The sequence below is a fragment of the Stegodyphus dumicola genome, chromosome X1 (assembly GCF_044657685.1).
Source record: "Stegodyphus dumicola isolate Sdum_Otavi_A_Nest chromosome X1, ASM4465768v1".
Taxonomy (NCBI): domain Eukaryota; kingdom Metazoa; phylum Arthropoda; class Arachnida; order Araneae; family Eresidae; genus Stegodyphus; species Stegodyphus dumicola.
In genome coordinates this window covers 255,724,675-255,738,762 of record NC_140780.1, presented here as the reverse complement: position 1 = coordinate 255,738,762, position 14,088 = coordinate 255,724,675, and the positions used below count along the sequence as shown (strand labels likewise).

Sequence of the window (14,088 nt, the reverse complement as noted above, 5' to 3'; positions counted from 1 at the left end):
GAGGTCCAGGCTTCGAGTCCCGGCGAACCACTGCTTATTTTTTACGTTCCCTGCTTCATAAAATCTAACGATTCCCCAGCTTTTTGATACATCAGCAAGTTAGTACTACCCACTCATGAACAAATTTTGAAATCTCCAAAACTCACATTAGGGAAAAGGAAAGATAAAGAGACATTAATAATGTTAAAGAATTATGTATTTTCGTCTGTTTTAATGATAAATTGTTTCAAAAAATTTTTAAACTATTACAACCATCCTTTGTGCAATACTTTACATTTTGAATGTTTTCTTGATAAATGTAATCATAATAATGAAATAATGTTTTTCAAAAACTCTGCAAAATATGTTCCATCAAACTAAATAAAAATTTTTTGCTGTAATTTTTTTTTTTTTTTTTTTTTTTTTTAATGAAAGTTTTCAACATAGAGCAAAAATAACATAAGACGACGAAATGAGTTACACATTCCCAGTTCTGAAATTTCAATATTCGTTCAAAATGCCCACGCAAGATCATAGTCTTCAACTGTAAAACTTAAGTAATAAGAAGCTTCAATTGTCAGTAAGTAATAAGCTTCAACTATCAAACTTAAGCAACGTATATATAACAGGTAATTACAATGCGGTTCATCTGCAACGCGTTGAAAGAAATGCTGAAATCTCCATACAAACGAGCGGTTTCCAAAAACTATCTGGAAAAAAATCAGTGCGTAAAAAGGTATGCATCATATACGCTGACTTGAATTCAGCTATTTAAAAATAGTTAACTCGTGTAGACTAAAATACTATGTCTCCTAACCAGATTATCTCCTTAAACGCAAATGTGGCAGTGAACTTGAGTTACGTATATATCTTCCTTTTGGAATCCTTCCGATTCTCGATAGTAACTGGGCCAAATCTTGAAGGACGGAACGAAAGTTTAAGATCCCAAAATAGCTACAAAGTTTATTAATGCAATACCTTGTATTGTTGTCATAATGAGAATTGAACTAGGTTTAACAATGTTGTTTGTCCTTAATCAGAAGCTTTAAGAAGAAAATAAAGAAGATAAAATATTTTGTTTGCATTTTCACCTCCCGATAAAATATTATGTGTTCATGCAAAAAAAAAAAAAAAAAAAAAAAAAAAAAAAGTATTTATGTTCATTTTTTTAATAATTTCAATTTTCTAAACGGCGCGCCCACATACAGGCAGAAAATTCAAATATATATGAAGTAATTTACAGAACGGGTAATTTTAAAATACATTCTATAAATATAATTTAACGCATTGGCAAGGCGTTTATTAAATCCATGTAGCTCTTCTAACGCAGAATTGAGACCGATAGAATTTTGTTTTCTCCTTACGGTCCTGAAAACTGTTGTGAAGACAAGAGTTACACTGACTTTATGTTCATTGAAAAATTTTCGAAATTGTCATAGAATGATTAAATAATGTTTCAATAAGGTAAAACATTTTAGCAATAATTCATTATTTTACTTCCAATTTGAAAATTATCAGCATAATGGCTGCAGATATTTTAATTTTATCACAGCATCTTATTTGAAGAAAAGTTAAAAGCAATGCACAGTATTACCTGTAAAGCACAGTTTAATGTTATGGTTAACTTTCAAATTTCTGTAATACTAGTGACTACTGTGATATCTTTAAAATACGTAGTAGAGTTTTGACAGAGGAAAGGTTTCGCACCTTTTACAAGTCTGCCAAATTAATCTAGCATATGAGATGGAAAAAAGCTTCAAAGCAAAATATGGCGAGTAACTTCGAAAATGATGATTATAGAGTAGAAATCTAATGATTCAGATTCCATATTTCTGATCACTTCTATCTGCTTTTAGCCATTAAAATTGAGCTTTCTGTTAATTTATTTACACGTTCTTAACGTTTTCTTTAACTTAAATAACACGAAAATCTATTTTAGCAGTATTTCAGTTTATGCTACTTATGTAAATGTTAGTAATTTAAATTGAAAAAGGATGACCTTAATTTAATGAACATAGGTTATGTGTATTGCTTCACTCAAATAAAAAATAAATTCTCCGTTTAATGGAGTATAAAACAAATTAAAGCAAGATATATTTCATTGGTATTTCACATCATATTGTGGTCTGCGTAAATGAAGGAAAGGAATTTCATAGTTGCAATTTCATAATTTCATTTGGTTGAAATAAACACAGGTTGGGAGTTAGACAGATAAAAATAAGTTCATTATTTAATTTTTCCTTGACAGATGCCTTCAGGAGTTTTTGAACTCTGTTTTGTGGAAATAAGGTACTTTATTTTCTGAGCAACATAGTGGTTGTTGAAGTAATGCAATTGCAGTAAATGTATATACGGCGTAGAGAACGATGCCAATCCACATCTGTGTATTAACTATTCTATAATCAGGTGGGTGGTGTTCCCAGCTAGTTTAGATATCTGGAGTTTATCTGAACATATCTCATTTTCATCACAGCAGCATGCTATGCTCACTTCAGTGCTGACATAAAGAAAGAAACAACAATCTAAAAACAGTAAATATCGATAAATAAATCTCTGGAAAATAAGTAATGGAATATTTTGAAATTTGATTATTTGTTACGTGGCTTTTACAATACATTATACGTAAACATATACCCACAATTTATTGTTAAAGTTGGGAAAATATGCGGTATGATGCTTCATATTGAAAATATTTTTCAAAACATATCGCAGTGTGGTGTAGGAATGGTTCAGTTTTACAGCCTGAAAGTAAGGATTGGTATACATATAATGCATTTAGATTGCAAGATACAGATAAAATATTATTGAGCAAAATTAAAGATAGGATAACTGACTTATTTGAAATATCAAATGGAGTATAGCTAATTAATTAATTTAATTAGTTATTATAATAATAAATAATTTTTAATGAAAAATAAAATTAAAAGGTAAAAGCGAAGTTATTAAAGAATAATTAATTTCAAATATAATATTAGCTATCTACGCATGCATTCGGGTCTTGTGCTCCATCCACCAAACAGTTGTTCGTATGCATGCATCGGTTGCTCAAAAACGTAACGATTTTTTTTTCATAAGAACATAAATTCAAATATTTTTCTTCATTATATTCGATATTTCAAAGCGATTTGTAATAAAACTATTTAAGTGAAATTGTATTTCAAAGCAAAATGTAGTACAATCCCCTTCGCCATGAAAACACTGCGCCAAATGACGTTACGATATTTACTGCTCGCGCGAATCGTGGGTAGGAGGAAAATTTGCAAATGCACAGTCAATAGGGCACTCATTCACCCGAGCAGTAAACGCTATTTTCCTGTTTCTTTACTGTAATTTTCGTCGATTAAAATTTTAACTTCTTTATCCTATAGAGTCTCCCTGTTATTTTTGGTAGCATACAACGTGGTCTTTACGTAGAAGACGAAGTAGAGAATGCTCGCTATGTCTTTGAAGAATAAATATTGCAGAAGAAGATTTCAAATAACCTTTTTATTCGAACTAAAATAAAAAGATGCACGCACTTAGTGCTAACAATTCACCACCACTTGTGGCTAATTTAAATTTAACATAAAATAAGAATGTAACGCATCATTAATAAATTTGAATGGCTACCGACTGCCTCCTTAGCTTAACTAAGTGCTAAATCGGTTGCACACAGCAAAGCGGAGCCTAGAAATATCAGTATAAACTGAAAGGTGGCTAACACCGCCTAGAGAACTAATTTCAAATACTCAGCATAAACTCGGAACTAACTCCGCTACTAGTCTTCACGAACTCTTGAAACGCAGCTTAAATACTGCTTCTGAAACTCGTTTAGATTATCATCCTACGTCATTTGAAATTTACATTCTGACAGGAAACTGAAATCAGGAGGGAAAGGAAAGTAAAACTAAAAATAATTGGTTAGAATTAACTAAAATCGTTACAATCGTCGGAGACCCTTTTAATACAAATAGTGAGCATTCATAATTACATAAAAAAATCACAAGTTTTTATATCAAAAACATGCTTGATTTAAATTTTAAATAAGTGAATGCTGCGAATTGCACCAGCATTTTTAATTTCGTGTAAATATTTTCATCAATTCAGCAATCGGAATAAACTCCTCAAATTTAAAAATAGCATTATTGTAGTGCATATAATCTTAAAATTGCTAAGACTTTCAAGGAATTCGCTTTTCCGATTAAGAACTCAGAAGAGTGATGACTTACATTCATTACGCCTGCAGATTTGAACTAAATTAGAATTGTTCGTCTTTAAGCTGACACTTTTCATAAGGCAGGATTACCCCTATTAAGCCAAGTGAATCAGTTTATGTTTCAATCAGTAAGTATGTAAACGCATTCTAATTCTTTATTAAAGTATTTATTTGCATTAATTATTTACGTATATTGAAAAATGTAATCTAGCTAGGGATCTGTTTAACAGCATGAGATCTAAGCATTTATTTTGCATAGTTTTGTTTAATAAAATTCAGAATATTATAATTACTTTATTTTTCTGTAATTGACTGATTTTTCAGATACCTAACTGCATTAATGTGTAATTCGGCATTCAGAATCTGGGCAAATAGTGTTGTAATATTGTTTAACAGTTTATTTTATTAATTTGTAAACTTGATACACACGCGCAGTGTGAGATAATTTGCATATGAGAATAATAAATTACCTTAGGCACATGCGTTGCAGAATCTCATTTCCTATATAGCGATTATAGTTTCACTGCTGCCCAACCGGTATAGTGGTTAGAGTCGCTGACTGAAGGGCCCGGGTTCGAATCCCGGATAAGACATGGATGTTTGTAAATGTATAGTGTCGGTGTGCCATGGCTGAACTCTAAATATGCGACGAGCCGAAAGTCCTCTCGTGTGGTTTAGGGGAAGGGGAGAGGGGTGGGATACCCTCAGACCCGTGCCCCCGCCCGGGGTGCTCTCTATCAAAACTGGGGGCGGAACTAAGCCAAATCACAGTGTCTCCTGTTAGGTACACAAGGCTGTTGCCAACGGTAGGCGTAATCTACGCTCTTTGCCACGAGGAATTTCATGGGCTTGGGCTGACTACGTCAGACAAGTGAGCATAAGCAACAACAACAAAAATAGTTTCACTAATAGCTAAATAAAAAAAAAATAATAATAATAAAATAAAAAAACATGCAAAAAAAAAAAAAAAAAAAAAAAACTACCCCCAAAATTATCCTCCGAATTTTATTTTTGCGCTTCCCACTGTTTAACTGAATCATAAATCTAAGGAATAAGTCAAACTATCTGATAAAAAACGTGAAGATTCATAAATTTGAGCGTCTAAATGCAAGAAAACTTGCTTAATTGCATAATAATTTCATGACTGCCTTCGCGTGTTTTTCCATTATTAATTTGTAGAGACATTAGGTTATTTCGAAGCAGGAGATGTGAAAAATGAGCAATGCCTTCGCCGGGACTCACACCACGGACCTCTAAAATACGCGCCGAGCGTGCTGACACTACACCACGAAGGCATGCTTAAAAGGCGGAAGAAATACCTTATAAATTAACCAATCAACAAACTAATAATGTCACATCGGGAGCAAATGCTTTTATCCGCAAGATAGTTACGTGTTTTCGAGGGCAATTATTTTACCAGTAGGTAGGTAGGTGACGGAAGATGGGGACGCCTGGTGGCTACCAATATTTTACCAGTAAAGTAAGATTGCCAATGAGCGCCAAGCGCAACAGTTTCTAAAAGTGTGGGGAGAGAGAAAAAAGCGCAGACGAATCAATTATCACGCTTCTAAATCCAATAAGAGTTCTCCTGTAAACTATCGGCGGACACTGAGAGTATACAGAGCTAATACATTCCCCTCAGTTAATTATCCTTTTCTTATGTAGAATTGTGAAGACATCTTATAAACCACTCCTTTCAGATAATTGCTTTTAGGCAAACTGTTTGCAGATTAAATGTAACGCTGCTATGAAAAGCATACTGACCCACTTTGGATGATTTGGGAATCCAAGAGACGTGCTCTTGGCACTGAATCAAATAGGATTATCGCTGTGAAGAATCAAGGCAACACAAACAGAGCGCGTCTTCTTACGTAGACACTTCTGTCATGAAATATACGATAAAATGTTTGCTTAAATGTACGTCCCTCCCCTGTGGTTGCTAGTTATAGCCCGATTACTATGGTCTTAGAGTGATTCTAAGAACACCTCGCGATGGTTAGACTGGCTTGGAATTCTATCTAAGTTAGATGATGTCAATGCATCGACTCTCTTCTCGTTTCCGCGATTCCTGTTTATACAGTTGTCAAAACTTTTCTGTTTCCTCGAAATTATTAATCTTCAATTGCACCCCTTTCCACAATGAGGGATATTTAAGAAGACAAATCGGACATTCATTTTCCGGAAGTGTGAGGGAAGATAAAAAAATTTAAATGAAAACACTTTTAACATTTTAAAGAGAAATAGTCAAATTTTGAGATCTCACGATCTCAGAATCTTTGAATGAATAATGCAAATTGCGTATTCAGAAGGAGAGAGGAACAATGAAAGATAAACTGAATTTCTCAACGGACTAGAAAATCCCTTCCAGTCTCATAAAATAAAAGTAAATTAAATATAAATACATTGCTCTGAAATTTTGTATTAAGGTAGGTTATAAAGAAATCGTTTACAGTAAATATTCATTACGAAAAGAAAGGTGAATACGAATCATTAATTCATTACGAAAAGTAATTAATATTAGTGAAAATACCCCCTTAAAATAAATAATAATGCAAGTGCAAAATCTGACAAGGCATTGTATCTCAGATCGATTTTCAAACGTATTCATTCCTTTAAAATAGCAACTGTTCTGTCCATACTGTCCCCAGCCAAAAAAAAAACGTTTTCTTACAGCTTCAAAAGGCAAAATCATGTTTAAGAAATTTAACATATTGTTGCGTTTGTACAGGCTCGGGCTCGTAATAGATTGAATGCACAAGTCTGATGAAAAATTAATAAAATTTATTCTTATCACAAGAAATAAAGTAAAATGCTGAAACCTTTCCTCATAGATATTCGTACAATGTCACAATATCACAACAGTAGTTATATTTTAAACTACTACAACTACAGCTCGCTAAAACAACTGAATTGGGATTTTTTTCTCCGGCTTTTTAAAGCTTTTTAAGCTTGCACGAGAACATTCTGCTTATTTTTATTTTCACGAGGTTTCTGGAAAGTAAAAGAGTAGAATTACAGTCACAGCTAACACACAACTGCATTTTTTCAATTTAAATATAAATTATGAGATATCTATTTATTAAATGCGCGTGCTCCAGTCTTTTTACTTTTTTCGGCCCTTAAAACTCGTCATGCGCTGCATTGCACGGGGAAATCAAACAATTTAAATTACAGTTCTACTAAAAATAGGTAACTAAATACAAAATCTGTAACAATAATAAATATTAACTGAATGGACTTTCTTTACGTACGTTTCTCTGAACACCAATATAAATGACAATAATTGATAAATCTTTTGGTTACCAAGGAATCTTCTTTTTACTTTCTAGGAAAACATTCACTTAAATAAACAATCAAATAATTCCAACAACAAGCAATTAACTTTATATAACATTTAATGTGAAATTAGTATAGCAATAAATTATTTCAGCAATTTGTTGTGGAATAAATTAAAATATTACAGCAGTGAGCCATGAGTAATTTTTGTTAAGTCAAAAACTTTCCGCAGTTTTTGTTTTGCTATGTAATTAAATGTAATTATACATAATTATCGATGGCGAAAATACATCTTTATACACATACTATAATTAATTTAGTTTAAATAACTAAAAAATAAATAAATAAATATTTATCATTGTATTATTATCTACTTTATTGAATATTATTTTATTATTATATTGTTTGCTTCCAGGTATTCTTTTTTTCTCATTTTTCTTCCCTAACTGCGAGCGTCACTGTCAACTGCAACTGCAATTGCGGGTAGCAATTAATTGCTTATACATACTTTGGGTACGGGTAGCAATTAATTGCTTATATATACTTTGGGTGCGGGTAGCAATTAATTGCTTATATATACTTTGGGAAACACATTAAAAAAATTATTTAGAATGAACCCTCTCTAAAGTGACTATAGGGAATTTTGGTCTCTTACACGATAATAAGACACGATCTTATCTTAACACGATAGATATTTTAGAGAAGTTTATTCGAGATTTGCGAAAGATTCTGATATTCGAGAAATCTTTGACTATCTTTTACGGTACTACGATAAAATTTCTAATTTAATGATAGAGAAATTTATATAATTGTCTTTCACGTTTTCCTAGGCTTAGCAGTAAAAATTATTGATGTGTTGAAAGATTAAGTGATATTGATCAGTTGTCTCTTCCCTATTTTTAGTTGTTTTTTTAATTTTTTACATGTTTTAGTCGGAATTTTGTAAATAAGAAAGGGATAATAAATACTTCCTTATATTTTTTAATAAGCAAAACTTCTGCATTAAATGTTGGATCCTTTTATTTCTTTAACTACTTTTATTATTAACTCCCGTAGGACTGTATACTTATTTAACATTACCTATGCTAAAGAAGTTTTGCAGAATTTAAATTAAGGAGAAATTAGTTGGGATCAATACTGTCAGAAAAACACCTTACTGATTTGTCAATGATATCAATAGAAAATAATATTATGGATACATCGATATAAAAGATCGGATTAAAAATTTTGTAATAGCTGAAACTAGAAGAATAAATGTGTAATGAATGGTATACCATATAAATTATAGATACCATATAAATTATCGGAACTAGACCATTTATCATTAGGACAGATGCCAGTAATTATGATTTAGGAGCAGTCCTTGTCCAAGGACAAGGTCCAGAAGAACATATTATTGAGTATGCAAGTCGATTACTAAATTCAGCAGGAAGAAATTATTCAACTATCGAGAGAGAAGCTCTTGCCCGTAGTTTGGGCTCTTGGAAAGTTCCGTGGTTATGCGGAAAATCAAGAAATAATAATTCCGTCTGACCACCAACCTCTGAAATAGCTAATGAGCATTAACTCACCATCTGGTCGTTTGGTTCGATGGGCTCTTCAAATCCAGTCGCATCACACAAAAATTTTCTATCATCCAGAAAAATCGATTGTAACAGCAGACTTTCTTTTTAGACCATTTTATGCAAATAACGACTTTATGATTTAAATGCTGTTTTCATAGATTAAGCATCCCGAAAGTCTAGAGATTCGTAATGAGCAAATGAAAGCTGAAGATGTAAGGTAGATTATAGACTCTTTTGAGAGTGGTAAAAAAAAGATGAAAATTACGTAAATTGGACTATCCAACGCGGACTCTTCATCGAGACGTCGTCAGAGCCCATGGGGAGTCTGTAACGTAACGGAAAAGGGCAACAGTAAGAAAACATTTTAAAAGAAAACGATTTAAAAAATAAAAAAAAAAAAAAAAAAAAAAAGTTCGAGATTCAGCTGATTTTTGCGTGGACTTAACTTTTCTTCTTGTCTCAGAGTAAAATTCTTTCTCTTACTTTTTATTAATTTCAGCATGTGATTCTTTTATGTAGTGTTTGTGTTTTACCGTATTTGACGGCATATAAGACGCACTTTTTTTCCTAAATTTGGTCTCAAAAACGTTACCTGCGTCTTATACGTGAAGGACACAGTCTTATACGTGAAGCTAATTGCATTCAATAATTGTTTATTTGGCTTTTACGATACGTGAGAACTAAAAGAAACCACGCTATTGAACCTTTTTTCCTTGTGTGTGGCCGTCTAAATAAGGGTGCGTCTTATATGACGTCAAATACGGTAATTAAATTTACTTTGTTAAATGTGAAAAATTATACTTAAATACAGTTTTTGCACGGCAAATGATATTAATAATGTTACCTAATGCTACTAATTTCAACAAGAAAACAGGCTTGAATTTTTCAAGGAAATAAACAACTCAACAATAAAAATCTCTCAACTCTTCCCTCAACAACAAAGGTATTTCTGTACAGTAAATAATATATTTTTAGTCAAAAGGGGCAATTTGCCCAGAAGGACATTTAATTTCGTTTTGGTATTTTACATTGATTCAATACAAGCGTTGTTTCACTTTTCAAGTTGTTGCCACCAAATATTATCGCCCTGTATTATATTTAAAGAAATTAAATTAATGAAGAATCTGCATAAATATATGCATTTGATAAAACAACGGTACATAGAGCCATAAAATTTTGAATAACGTAATCGTCCTGCGAATATGGGCATCTGGAAGCCCACATTTTAAATTTGGAATTTGTTTTATTATCGATTTCCTATTTTGTAAAACTTTAACGAATTTTTGATTAACAAACTCAGGGATTTCAGAGCGAGCAATGGCAACATTGTGCAGAAGAAATATTTTCATCTTCAGCGCTTGAGACTGTGTATCGTAAACTCTAAAGACATGCTCATTTTTTAATAAAACGCCCCCTTTGGACGTAATTTTAAATCTGAAACCTTTCATTTTTTTATGCATATAAATTAGCTATGTGCTTCCTTGGAATAGATTTAATCTTTCTTTTTATTGAAATTAACTCTGCTACTATAAAATATCAATATTATAGGATATTGTTGCTGTTTGTTTGAAGGATCGCGAGATTTTAAGCCATCAAATCGTTTTAGAAAAGGGAATTATAACGCAATGATGAAAGTAGTACGAAAACTCACTGTAGTGGTGTTTCTGAATAAGATTAGCCATTGATGCTATTACTAATCCCATGGCCCGGATATGAAGAGCTTCATAAATAATCAGAGATAAGTAAAGGGATGTGCTTGTTTTGGATTATATACATCAAACATTAAGTATGACAGTAAGGAACTGTCTTGTTCCCTCCCAGTTCTGATTAAGCGCATGCCAGGAAAGCGATTATTGAGTGCTTGATTTCCCTTTTCCTTCACTAAAAATACTTCGAGAGGACAACCTGTAATATTTTTCTCCCTCTTTATCACGTGCCTTCGTGGTGCAATGTGAAAGCACGTCCGGCTGGCAATCGGAGGTCCAGAACTCGAATCTTGGCAAGGGCATTGCACAAATTTTATGTTTCCTGCTTCGAGAAACCTAATGACTTTGCAAGGACGCCCGAATTAAAAGGCAGTTGACAGTTCGTCGCAACCGGGATTTTGTGATTGGGTCCGTACAACTCGCCGTATGGAAAAATTTGCGTTACGCATTTAATCGTCGTATGGAATTTTTCTTACGTTAGTGTTACACATTTAACTTCTACATAATCGCAATGAATTTTTAAAATAAATTAAACTGCTAATTGGATTTAGAAATCTAAATTTATTTTTTAATGTACACAATCTAAATTTCCAACGCAAATAATCAGTAAATTTAATAACAGTACAAATCAGGCTACGATTATTACTGATACAACTTATTGGAAGAATTGTGCAATCCTCTTGAAAATATTTATTATTCAGCATGTCATCATATTTTCAAACTCAGCTTCAGTTTAAAATTTCATAATTTATACATCGTTTTAATGTTAATATTACAGAGACTTCAAAATTTTAGGCAATTCAAAATTACAGCATTATTTGAAGAGTTACGAAAAAAGAATGGCTTCTAACAAGCATATTTAACTAATAAAAAACTCAAACTGCTTTTTCAGTTCACTATGGCTCTAACGCCCATATTTTGCTCATAAGGAACTAATTGCTTGCTTTAAAACCTTTGACGGTGAGAAATTTGTATTGTAACTCTGAGTTTCTTTTAGGTTTGTTTAAAGAATGTTGTTCTCAAACAAAGTAATTACGTGTGCTAAAAGTATTGCACTATATAATGAAGGATTATGTTGCCGTCAAACTGATATGAAATCTGGAGGCCATCATTCGACGATTACTAGAAACTTAAATAGGTTAAGTTTAGTTAGACATCTGGAAGACAGACACAAAAAGGGAAAGCCAAGGAAAAGTTTGATATCAAATGACCGAAGTCTTAATTTGTTTATTTTTCAAAAAATCGTTTTGATAGTTGGGAAAAGGTAAGGTAGAAGGGAAAATAAGCTGTTCCAGTTAATGTGTTCAGGCGAACTGTATACTGAAGATTGAATGAAAGGAACTTAACAACCCATAAACTAGTGAATAAAAATTTCATTAGTGAAAAGCAGAGGTTTGAGAGGTTACAAAGTGCACGAGATCATTTATGTTGGATTGCGGATCAATGATCTAAATTTATCTGGAGTAAAGAAATAATACTTTCTCTGACACCCAATAAAGGAGCTATATTTGTATGGCATCATCATGCGGAGAGATTTAAACTGTATCATACTGCAGGAGCAGTAAAGAATCTTATTGCAGTTATGATATGGTGCTGTATCTCAGCATATGAAGTGGATCGACATCACACCGTTAAAAGTAAAATGAAAGCCGTCATATATATCAATGCACTTGAAATAAAAATGCTTTCTTCAGATATTAACACAATTCAAAATAATATTTAGATCTTTAAGGATGATAATCCACCAAGATACCGAGCACGAAATGTAGACAAAATGATTTCTTCTAAATCAATTCAGATTTTGCAATGGCCTGCTGAATCTCCAGATCTCAATCTAACTGAAAATATTTGGATGCTATTGAATCAAAAAGTCTGTTTAAAGAATCTAAGCAATAAAGAAAAGTTAACTGAAGCTATAATTACCTGCTGGACAACTAATTATAACGAACGAAACTGGCAAACTACCCAAGAGATGTGCATTAGTGAAAAACGCAAATGTTTTTCAATTAAATGTTACTAATCTATATAACTTGGTAGATATTTGAAATCCGTTTATTGACGTAAAATGTTTGATAATTCATAATTTTACATTGATATTTTCTTTTGACTTTAAAAACAGTTTATAGTTTACAAGAATTTTAAAATAATGTTTACATTAGTTTTGCTTTTAATTTTCTTATATTTATAATAATGTTGTTATTTTAAATCATAAATATCTTTCAACTTCCATATTAAATTATCTTTGATACATTATTTATTAACGTTATTATTTAAATTCATATTTAAAATGTGGCTAGAAACACAAAGTACATACTGTCGTGATGCATTACATAACTTTGTGGATCCCTTTTATCTATTAACTAAGTGTGAAGGAACCTAGTGAACTGCTAAGCGAATAATAGTTTAAGTCCAGAAACAGAAACGTAAAACTCAAGAAGGGTTAATTAATCTTTATTGCTCAAACTAATGGTGTATAGTCGGTCCCTTTATCAGGACGTACAATAAAGCCTCCACTTGGGCTTAAACTCAAAAATGTAATAAATAAGATTTTAACTAATGACTAACTAAAGAGATTTAGCCGAAGCTAACACAAATCTAACTAGTTGGCCCCTAAATATCGAATTAGCTAGTGAAACTATCAAGGGCCCGTAATACGGCCAAACGTTGAAACAGCTTAGTCAAACGTTAGTTGTAACAGCTTAGCCAACTTAACGTGACCAAAAGGCAAACGCAGGCTAGTCAGAAACTCTGATTCTCTCTCTCGAAGTCAGTGGAACTACTCCTTCTCATTCGCATTGAACGCGATTCTAAAAACACATTCTGGTAAGGAATTTGTAAGCCGAAATTAGGAGAGATAGGAAAGGAGCTTTAACGTAAAAATATAACTGTTATAAACTTAGAATAACCCTTACAACTTCAACACGAAGCTGTAAGTACTACTGAAAGTCGCACAGCAGTGCATTTGTCTTATACTTAATTTGTTGCGAAACGCTCTCTAAACTGCACTTGTACACTGTTTTTATTAATATTGAAAGGCATATAATTAGTTTATTCAAAATACTCTAACGTTTATCGGTAATACTTAAATAAATGTACGCTTTAAAGTAAGCGGATGTGCAGTCTAGAAGTAACTGTTGATACAGGGATGCCATCAGTTTCCATTAAGGCATGACGACCATAAAAAAGAGAAATTTATACTTTTATATGCGTTAATTTAAGGTTCCTCTTTTAGATAAGGTTTCCATTGAAAAGTTTCAAAATAACTTCAAATCATGTTTTCTGGTGGCTACATTAAGTACCTAAGGTATTCAAAACCAACCAAAAATGTTTTGTCACATGTTTTACAAAAGGAATAGCAGATGTAAAC

General features: G+C 32.2%; 1 protein-coding gene across 1 annotated transcript in view; it reads left to right on the top strand.

The window, feature by feature from the left end:
* The window catches only part of LOC118198383 (TWiK family of potassium channels protein 18-like), a 95,395-nt gene that overhangs the window by 25,108 nt on the left and 56,199 nt on the right, over window positions 1–14,088 (top strand). The window lies entirely within an intron of this gene.